This window comes from Bos javanicus, chromosome X (genome assembly GCF_032452875.1).
Source record: "Bos javanicus breed banteng chromosome X, ARS-OSU_banteng_1.0, whole genome shotgun sequence".
Lineage (NCBI taxonomy): Eukaryota > Metazoa > Chordata > Mammalia > Artiodactyla > Bovidae > Bos > Bos javanicus.
In genome coordinates this window covers 18355856-18364441 of record NC_083897.1, presented here as the reverse complement: position 1 = coordinate 18364441, position 8586 = coordinate 18355856, and the positions used below count along the sequence as shown (strand labels likewise).

Here is an 8586-nt window from a genome sequence, read left to right as displayed (position 1 = left end):
AACCTTTCCTGAAAATCAAATCTTGGCCTGTAAAATCTTTTTAGTTAATCTTTGAAAATAGTTTTGCAGACCCTGGAAGAGTCTACTCTCCCTCCCACCCCCCACCTCTAAAAAAATGAAAGAAAGAAAACAGCCGCAGAGGCAAGGGACAGGCCGCGCAGCACTTGCAGCGCCTCGGGTCTGCGAGATCGCCCTTGCAAAGAAATTAAGAGTTGACATCGGCGCTCCAGAAACCTCAGTGAAATGCATGCGAGAGTTAAGCAGCTCAAGAAACTTGAGCGCCGAGCAAGGCAGAATCCGTGGTTTTATTTTTGTATACTGATTTCGTGTGTATGTGGTGTGTGTGTTGCTATTTTTCTTTCAGCACCTGATTTTTTTTTTTCCAGTGCAGCGCGCGATTCCCCACCACCCCGCGCGCAGGGCGCAGGCCGCTACAGCCTTGGCCACCCTCGGGGAACGTGGGGGAACCGGGGCCGCGGCGGCGGCGTCAGGCGCGCGGCTCCAGCTCCCCGCGGCCCATCCGTTTTCTAGCCCCTCCGCCGCGCGGGCGGTTGGGCAGAGCTGAGCCGATCGAGTCGGAGTCGTACCCGGGGTGGCTGAGTCGCCCGCGGAGCCCCCTGCCCAGACCGGCGCGCTCGGCAGCTCCTCTGCTGTGCTGTGCGCCTGGCCGCCCACCTGCCCCGAGGCCCCCGGGTGCCTCCCGGCCTGCGTCCCGTGTCCGGGGCGGTGGCCGCTGCCGGCCAGCGCTATCCATTGCCCTTCCCTTCCAGAATTCGCTGGTCTGAGCCCTGCGTGCTGACAGATTTGTCCCACCCGGGACAGGGAGGGAGGAAGGAGTCGCGCTCATTTTCCTAGACAGCATTCAGGCGCTGTTTCTTTAACGAGGAGAGGGAGTTCTCACAACGTTTTTATTATGACATTTTGCAAGTAGACAGGAAAGTTGAAAGAACAGTACAACAAACGTCCACTTATCCCCCACCTGGATGTGACAACTTAACACACTATAACACTTGCTTCCTCTGTCTGGCACAATGTGTGCGTGTGTAGGCTGTATCATCTGAAAACTGCAGACAAGATGATATTTCACCTCTCCACTCCAGCCTTCATCTTCTAAGGGTATCCTCCTACTTAACTTCAATACTATTCTCACTATTCTCACCTAAGAAAATCAACTCTCCGTCCCTAACAGCAGCTAGCATTTATAATAAGGGCTCATTTCCCTCCTGTTGCCCGGGGTCAATCTTAAAAATGTTTCCCCTTCTTGGACCGGGACGTGTGCAGACAGTTGTTCCATTCCTCCGGGCTCTGTGCCCCCAGCGGACGGCCTGCAAGTACGGGACCCGCTCCGGGGCTGCTCTCCCTGAGGGCTTGGAGGCTAGGAGGGGTGGCCTGGGCAGGGGAGTCCCCACGAGGCTGGCCTCAAACGCTTGGGGAAAGCGCTACGCTCACGCGGTTCGAAGCACCCCTCCCCGTTTCCTCCCGCAACAAGTCAGGCACCCCCAGCCGGCACAGCGCCAGGGGCGTTGCTCAGTCACCTTGCTCCCTACTGGCAGCTCAGGGGGCACCGCGAGAGGACCAGTGGGCGCGGGGTGGCGTCCGTCCTACACATCTGGGTGTGCGCTGCGCTACCCTGTGCCCGTGGCTTTGCCTTGTCCCATTCTTTTTTCTCCCTAAACCCCGGCTCTTCGACTCTGTACCGGCTCTACTGGATGCCCCGTGCCCTTCTCGGCCCCATCCCGGCTGCGGGCCAAGGTTGTGGCGTGGAGCGCCGACACACACACACCCACACACCCCCCCCCCACACACACACACACCCCGCCCCCCCATCCCTCTCCTCTTCCCCTCCCCCTTTCCGCCCCGGGGCCGGGAGCAGCGCGCCGAAGGGGGGGGGGCGTGGGCACCGCGTGGCCACGCCCCCGGAGCCGGCTTTTTCTAGAGCCGCTGCTGGAGGCTCTCCGCCGGCCGCCCAGCTTGCCTCCCAGGGTGCGCGAGGCTCCGGTCCCGCGCTCCACTCCGCTCCGCCTCCGCCACGCCGCTCTCCGAGCTTCGGCTGCAGCCAACGCAGGAGCGCGCCCTCCGCGCCGCCACCCCGAACCCCGGCCCCGGGCTCCCGCCTCTCCGCGCCCGGCTCCGGTCTCTATGGCTCGGGACCCGGTCCCGCGCCCCCCGCGCCCTCGCCGACCTCAAGCCCCGGCCCCGCTCCCCTCCCGGGCCCCGCTCTCTCGCTGTCTGTCTGTCTCAGCCCTCCGCACCCCCTCCATTCCTCCCTCTCTCTTTTGCTTGCTTGCTCGTTCGCTAGCTCTCAGACGCGGCGAAGCAGCTTCGCAGGAAAATCCCAGAAACCTTTGCAAACAGCTGACAATGAAATTTAAGAAATTCTTCGATTTCGGCGCCATTTTCGAGTGGATCGAGAGGTGACATGAGATTTTTTTAAAAGGGACTTGTTGGCTGGCATTTCTCCCTTTAATCACGTTGGTTACGGCAGACTGAAAAAAATTTGAGTTACCACGCTGAAAAAGTTATGTGTTGCTTTGGGATTGTAAAGCATGTTGGGGCGGGAGGCGGGGGGGGGCCGGGGTGCGGGCGAAACAGACACATGAGTGGGCTGGGAGAATTCTTAGGAAACGGGCTGGAAAAAGCTAAGATGGAGGGGTGGGGAGAGAAAATCGAGTAAGGGGCTGTGACCGCTTGTCAGCCTCGCTAGAGTCGGGATCCACTGGTTTTGACGGACTGTACATGAACTTTTCGTGGCTCCTATTTGTAAGCCGTAAAATATGTCTTGGAAATAAATGTATGATTAGTTTTGCACTGTCTTTTCCCAACTAAAACTTTCAAGGTTGTTTAGTTTTCCCTGTAGGAAACATGACGTTGGTAAAGTCGGCATGAATGAGCCGAGGGAAGGTCCATCGTGTTTGTGGTGGGGGGAAGAAGACATCTGCAAAATTGAGACAAAACGTTGTAAAATATGAACAGAGGAAGAGGCGTATGCTTTGGCTCTCAAATGATTTGGCCCAACACAGTTCAGTTCAGAAGGCGGGGTGGGGCTAAGGGCAACTCGAAAGTATCGATTCTTTGTCTATTGTATCGGCGACTGACTCTCTTCTGAAGTGACAAGACTTCTCTTTGTAATCTCTTTTCGTAAGTAAACTTTAATCTAAGGGGAAATCCATAAACTAGGGGAGCGAAGTGGCTTTTTAGGAATGTAAGTCGTTGTACTGTCACTAGGAGAGAAAAAACGGGTTAAATGACAGGTACAAATGAATTCGATTCCAGTGAGTTTGCAGAGCAATCTGGAAGGGACCTTCGCCTTTGACACCATTGCTGTTTCGAATGAACTTTTGTTTTTCTAAGTAGTCAACTAAGGAAATGTTAAATGAGGGATGACTTTAATGTGAGGGTTCTCATATTTGTGTGGGGCATAAATATTTAATTGGGAGAAGGTTGTGGAGTTTTAAAGTAAAACTGTACATTTGCTAAACATGTTTTTTTTTTCTTTCTTTTTAAAGGCAACCAAGGACGTTTATCTCCATTAATCCCAAAAGTGAGAGTTGTTTGTAAATAGCATAGCCAAAACAAGATGGAATTTACACACACTTAAATGTATGTCCCAATTTAGGGAACGAGTTATTAATAAATTAGTTCACCATAAGTAGTGCATTTGGTAACACTGGATCTCAGTCTGGTGTTACGAATTTTGTAATTAGTCTCATTGAATACTCTGAACATTTTATCATCTAATAAACAGGACACAGCATCCATTAAACTGGTTTTGAAAAAACGATGTAAATTTTAAATGAACCAAAACACTTAACAGACGTGGATACTTGTCGTGTCTATTACTTGTATTGAAACGTATTTTAACTTTCAAAACCATTAGCATTTTGTGCTACTTGTGTTGTTTTAACTTACAGGTTTGTGATTGAGGGTTACAGATTTATTTGCTTCTGCTTGACTATTCCGTTTAAACACTGTGGGAAAGGATGCGTGTAACTTATTGCTAATGTGTGTCCATTTTAAAAAGGAAAAAGTGGTATGTAATGAGTTAATCATTAAGGAGTATGCACAGAGCCGGCCATTTCAGAACGGGAAAGCATTTCTGGGGAACTGCTTGAGACAAGAAGGACTGATTTGACATCAAGTATTTAAACTTTTTGACTTGTGTTTTAATAGCTGATATTAAAAGGTACAAAGTATTTATGAATAAGTTTGAGTTAGTTTCATATGTAAACATCCAGATATTTCATATCAGAAGAGTTATCTCTTCATTCTTTAATACCTTTAAAAAGAACTCAAAGCAGGGTGTTTGCTGTAATAAGAAAGCACTGGTGAGTTCAAGAGGACATCTCATGCTTCTAGGGATGGATCTGTATTTCCCAACTATCATATATATTAAAATAAGCTGAAGCCGCCAGAGACATTTTGGTGATCTTCTTTAAGTCAATAAATGAAAAGTTATTGTTTTTTTAGTGGGGACATTGAGTGAGGCTTATTTATAACATACACCAGGAAAAAGTTTCAGGAAGACTTTGGAAGCAGGCAAGAGTGATCCAGATGTTGCCAAACTGCCTCAATTTCTTTTCTTACTATGCTTTCCTTCAGAAGTAAGATTCTTTCCCACCCTAATTCCTCTCTCAGCCCTCTGCCTTTCACCACTACACTTTTTCAAGATTCATCCTCTGAGGGAAAAAAAAGAAGAAATCGAGTAACATCCTTCACTCCACCTGCTGAACCTGGAAATCAAATTTCTAAAAAGTATGTCGATTTGGACTGACGTTTCGCTTTATTCCTTGCCATCGGGCGGCACGGGGTCTTCCTTCCAGTCACCTTGTCTTTCTCCACCTGCAGGTACCCCAGAGCGATCCTCCTTCGTTGACTCCGAGGGGATGCAGCAGCAATTCATGTTTTGAAGTGCTTTAAACGGTTCAAAACGTGAGGCGCTGCTATACCCCCTTGCGAGGAAGTAGGAAGGTGGGGTTCTGCTAGACGTGCGTGCGTTCCCGGGGAGCACCGGCTCCCTAGGCCAGCTCTGGAACAGGTAGGTGAGCGGAGGCTTGGATCTCTCTTCCTCTTCCCCCGGCGCCCTTTCACCTCCCACGAGGCTCCGCCAGAATTCGAGGAGAGCTCTACTGCTCGCCCGGGGGGCTGGGGGCTGGGGGCTGGGGGCTGGGGGCTGGGGATGGTCTGGGCCAAGCGCGCCGAGAAGGGGGTTGCCGTGCAGCACTCAGCCGTGCCCTAGCAGCGGGAACAGTACTGCAGTGGGCAATTGGTGATCTGGAGTATTGTTTCTGCTGCCCGGGCAAGACTGGGACTCCCGCATGGGCCCCCCCACCAGGTAAGTCCTAGTCCAGTGCCCGCCTTGTCTGCTCCAGCAGCGAGACCCGGGTGAGGCGCGTTTGTCCTCGGTCCAACCTTTGCCCGCCTTTGAATAGATGTGAAAGAAACTGCATTTTAGTACTCCTTTCCCCGTCCGGGTAAAATTTAAACGAGGGTGTGGGGGGAGAACCCTCCTGATCACCTAGACTACCACTCACAGGACAAAAAACGAATAAAGACTACCTTCAAGTCTCAGCAACTAAATGGTGTGGGGTGGCGAGGAGGGGAGTAGTTGGAAAAGAAGTAAGGGGACGCCTTAAGGTGACCCATTGCAAGCAGTCGCCAGGCCGCTGTGCGGCTCCTGGTAAATGACTCACATCCTGCGTGTGGAAAGGACACTGGAGTCCAGGAAAGAGAATGTTTCTGGCCCCTTCTCGACACCTTCCCCACTCTTCTCCCTGTCTCTGTTGGGGGAAGCTTCTGTCGAGATCTGGCAAGGCACAGGGCCTGGCCCGCCGGTGAATCCCAGGCTGCCTCGTAGAAAGGCCTGACCTAAGTGATCTGAGGCCTGCAGGGAGCGAGGTTACCCAAGGGGGTGGCTGTGGAATGAGGCTCGGCGGTTCAAGCTGCCTGTTGCCCTATCTCCCAAAATCTGGTACCAGAATTCCACTCTGGAGGCGCTTCCCCAAGGCCACCGCAGTCGCCCGGGGGCCCGCCCACAGGGATTGCCCCGCTGGCAGGGCGCTGGCTGGACAGCTCCTGAGAAAATGGCAGCCCCTGAGCTGTCGACTCTGGGGCCCTCCGTGCCTACAGAACTCCAGGAACTGTTACCAATGGACCTCGAACGCTGTCTCCACCCCTCACTGTGCGCCCCCCAGTCTAGGCTAGGAGCTTGAGAGCCGGCCTAGAAAAGAGAGGACTCATTCTCTGGCTGAGGTCGCACTTTGCCTGTGAAAATCACTTTAGGTTTTTGGTTTGATCCAGCGCATGGGCAGGTCAAGGACTCTTGGCAAAGACAGAGAGAGGTATGGAAACTTTCCCACGCTTTCTGTCATCCTAAAAGAAACCAAAGACGTGAAAGCCCCTCTGGTCTGTACAGGCTGCCTGGAACTGTCTTCCTGGGGGCCAGGAGTGGGACCCCTGGAGGAGGAGCAGGAGGAGGTCGGGTTTGGGGAGCCCTGGGTTCCAGGCAGCCCGAGCCGGGGCTCAGGCTCCCGCCGCCCCCACGCGCGCTCTCCCAGACTCCTTTGCGCTGAGGCCGGCGCGGGCGGGTCGGGGCCCTTCCGGCCACCGCGGACCTGAGGGCTCCTGGGGCGCCGCCACCCGGCTGCTTGGGGCCAGCCCGGCTCCCCGCGGCCGCCGCTGCCCCGCCCCGGCCTCGATCCCGGACCGCGAACCCTGAAAGTTGGCTCGCGGCCGGCCCAGGGCCCCGCGGGCTCGCAATCCCGAGGCCTGAACGGCGAACAGGTTCCCACACCCGCCTGGCTTTGCGCTTAGGGTAGGAAAGGCACCTCGAGACTGCCGCCGCGCCTCTCATCTTCTCCCTTTCTCCCTGCTCAGGACGGGTCCCCTCGAGCCAGAAGGAGGCCTGGCAGCAGCCAGCGCCCATCCCACGGGAGGACCATACCCGCGCCCTCCAGCTCCCTCCAGCGAGACCCAGGTGAGAGACCCGGCCGGTTGGGGACTGCAAGTGGCGGAGGGTGGGAGCCACGATCCGAATTGGGGGCATTGCCTTCCAGATGCGCTGTGGCCCTTGGCCCCAGGCCCCCAAGAGGCATCGAGCTTGAGGGCATCCACACAGCCTTCGGACTGCGTAGTGCCCTTTTTCTGACTTAAAGCAGTCATCTTACACCATTATTCACACGGTCGAAGTTGCAGTGTGCCTAGATTTTCCTCCAAGGACAAAAATGTGAATAAAGCAATATTTTAGCCAAACATTTCCGTGTCAATTAAGAAGATTGCAATTCGTTCCAGACTATAAATTCTCTTTAACTCTCTAAGGTATTCATTCAAATTGTTTTTCAACGTTGCTAAATGTGCATCATAATGTGTGGGAGTGTGAAAGGAATCCACTTATAGTCAGCAGATCAATTGATCCGATGTTACCACCTTCAAGTAGGCACCTTTCCATTGTTTTCTCATCTTTTCCCAGCACATGTTATTTGTTAGGAAGCTGCGTGCACACAGCCTTGTATTAAGTTTATTAGACAGATGTGGCCCATAAACTAGGAAAAGTTTAGTCAGGCTCTAAATTTAAAATTCCACATTTCTGTAAGTTGTGGGACAAGATATATAGGTTACATTTATAAGCTAGAATTGAACATAATTTAAAATATTTTAATCACAAGGATATTTTTTGAAGGCATCCAGCATTTCCAGTTAGCAGTAATGACTTTTTTTCCAACAAAGGAACACTGCATCAACACTCTTGGCCCGGATCTGGACACAGAAGACTTCTGTTTCAAGAAAATACAGTCATCTCTCAAATCCTGTAATTTATATGCATTCTAAACTCACTAGGTATTGAAAACCACCCAAATGTCCCACAACATGGGATAAAATATAATCAATCACTCAGTGTAATATTATGCATCCTTTAAAAAAGTTATTGGAAAATGTTTTATGATCTGTAAGTCAAAATAACCCTCTCCCACCATTTCTTTCTCCCTGCTGCTCCCTGATACCCATGCTTCTTTGTTCCAATTGGCATGTAAGCTTGTTTTCCCCGCCAAATGAGTCAGTCATGATGGGAACGTCAATTGATTTGAACAGATGTGTGTCAATGTTACTTGGAAAACTAGATGCCAATAACCACAGCCACACACACAAAAAAAGGCAGTGGTTGCAACTATGTAAAAATTTATGCATACATACAGACAGTGACTAAAGTGGAACCCCAAACAGGAAAACAGTTGGATATACTCCAGTGCTGGGACATTAAATGATTGTATGCTGCTTTTGATTTTTATTAATATGAATAACTGTCCAATTAAAAAGACCTACTAAGGACTCTGCAGTGCAAATTATTTTGCTGATTGTTTTAAAAAACACCATACCAATCAAATCATCAAGGCAGATGGGGCAGCAGGGGACTGGGTTTGTTCACCCAATCCTGGAACAGGCTCAGGGCAACACTTGGAGAACAAGTCATCCTACACAGGTGTGAGCTAACTTCTAGGCAGCTTTCCTGAGAAACTGCACAAGACGAAAATAAAAATAGGTCCAAAAAGCATTTTTTTGAAAATCAATGAAAGTTTATAAATAGGAATTAAA

General features: G+C 51.2%; 1 long non-coding RNA gene across 1 annotated transcript; it reads left to right on the top strand.

Moving 5' to 3' along the window:
* The first annotated feature begins 1888 nt into the window (after positions 1 to 1888).
* On the top strand, positions 1889 to 8322 carry LOC133242279 (uncharacterized). Its single transcript, XR_009734826.1, has 2 exons — positions 1889 to 6973; positions 7723 to 8322. It is a non-coding gene; the product is annotated as an uncharacterized LOC133242279 (long non-coding RNA).
* Positions 8323 to 8586: the final 264 nt, after the last annotated feature.